Source organism: Zingiber officinale, chromosome 8A, assembly GCF_018446385.1.
Source record: "Zingiber officinale cultivar Zhangliang chromosome 8A, Zo_v1.1, whole genome shotgun sequence".
NCBI classification, from domain to species: domain Eukaryota; kingdom Viridiplantae; phylum Streptophyta; class Magnoliopsida; order Zingiberales; family Zingiberaceae; genus Zingiber; species Zingiber officinale.
The window spans coordinates 33,544,248-33,546,278 of NC_056000.1; the positions used below are offsets into that span (position 1 = coordinate 33,544,248).

The window sequence follows — 2,031 nt, forward strand, 5'->3', positions numbered from 1 at the left end:
TATTCTATCACACTAACAAAAATGATAAATTCAATTAACATCATTCATTATCCTTAGGAGTGATCAATCCAACCCCATAAAATTTTTCTACCAACCATTAGAAATTCTATTCTATCCCACTAACCCAACTAAAAACAAGACACATTAAATATAAACATTTTTCTTTAACCACTTCTGCCATTATATATGGTCCCATAACCTACTATCATTTCAGCAACAGTTGCATAGGAAATCAGTATCTTCTGCCTGCGCCTTTCTCCCCCCTCAGTCTCAAGTTCTTTTCCCAAAAAGAAGCATGAGCAGCGTGCCGGAACACACTCCCATTAGCACAAACCGATGGTCTCTCGCCGGGACGACTGCTTTGGTCACCGGAGGCTCCAAGGGAATCGGGTATTTCTATCGAATATTCCTATTTCCATCTATATATCCATCAAGCTTAATTTAGGTATGCGATCGTCGAGGAGCTCGCCAGACTTGGATCGGCAGTGCACACTTGCGCCCGCAGCCAAGCAGATCTGGAGAAGTGCCTGCAACAATGGCGCGATTCCAAGCTCAAAGTCACCGGATCTGTCTGCGACGTTTCCTCCCCGAGCGAGAGAGAGAAGCTCATGGCGACGGTGAAGTCCCAATTCGACGGGAAGCTCAACATTCTGGTAATAATTTCCTCAAATCCGAATACTCATGGAAACCGATTTGATAATATTCTTCGTTTTGCAGGTTAACAATGCAGGGACGGCGGTCTACAAACCGACGTACGGTGGAGCAAACAATGGAGGATTTCAAGCTCTTGATCAGCACAAACCTGGAATCGGCGTTCCACTTGAGCCAACTTGCTTACCCTCTCCTTAGGGCTTGTGGAGGAGGCAGTATTGTGTTCGTCACCTCCATATGTGGCTTCATTTCCATAGATAATTTGTCTGTGTATTCATCGACAAAAGGTACTTCTTGTATATTGTTGATTGAATCTGATTGAATCATTTGCAAGATGAACGAATTGCTCAGATCTTCTCCTTTTCTCTTCCATTTGATTAGGAGCAATGAATCAACTGGCGAGAAATCTTGCTTGTGAATGGGCCAAAGATAACATTAGAACAAACAGTGTAGCTCCAGGGTACATCAGAACACCACTCAATGGCTTTGTAAGCGAACATATATAGTTTTTTGTTATTTAGAAAAAGAAAGGATTACTGGCGAAAGAAAAAAAAAAGGCTTATGAATATGGATTTGTTTGCTGTGGCAGTTAGTGCAAGACGAGGAATTTGTGGCGAGGGAGAATCATCGCGTGCCTCTCGGGCGTTGGGGGAAGCCGGAGGATGTGGCCGGCGTCGCTGCCTTCCTTTGCCTCCCTTCCTCTGGCTACGTGAATGGTCAGACCATCGTCGTCGACGGAGGTCGAATTGTGAACGGAAATCACTAAGTAGCTATGGATATCTTTGAATAAGGTGGGTGTTTGGAATTATGTTCTTATGGAGATATCGAATAAGATGGCGTTGTACTCTTAATTTAAATTCTTGTGGGGAGAATTATATTCAAGGCTTGTCACAATGACCTTTATGGCAATGATTTAGAGTAAAAAATGGGATTTCAAATGAGACATTTTTTTTAGTTTTTGATGATCGTCCTCGACTTGTTAAATTTTTGATAAGTGATTAATTTTGGAGTTAGAGATGACGTTATTCTTTGATTAGCTATTGATAAAAACTGGAGTATAGTTTAAGCACACTTAAATCAAGTTTTATAATGCAGCAATTTATCAAAAGGAGCACCTAACTTTTTAAATTAATCAAAAGGTGTATCACAGTTTGGTAATTACCAAAGGATGCACTAACATATTTAATCTTCCTATTTTATCCCTCCTGACACTTATGTTTGCATGCCACCTCTTTCTCCCTCACTCTCCACTCGTGGAAAACAACCAATTCTCTTTTTTTTTTTCTTCGTTTTTGTATATTTTTTCTCAACCTTGTTATAGAAGATCAGGTTGGGCCTGAAATCTCTTCATATCAGACCCAATGTGAGTCTGATACGGGA

The 2,031-nt window shown here is 41.0% G+C and overlaps 1 pseudogene; it reads left to right on the forward strand.

The window, feature by feature from the left end:
- Nucleotides 1-218: 218 nt before the first annotated feature.
- LOC122008374 lies at nt 219-1,605 on the forward strand (annotated as a pseudogene).
- Nucleotides 1,606-2,031: the final 426 nt, after the last annotated feature.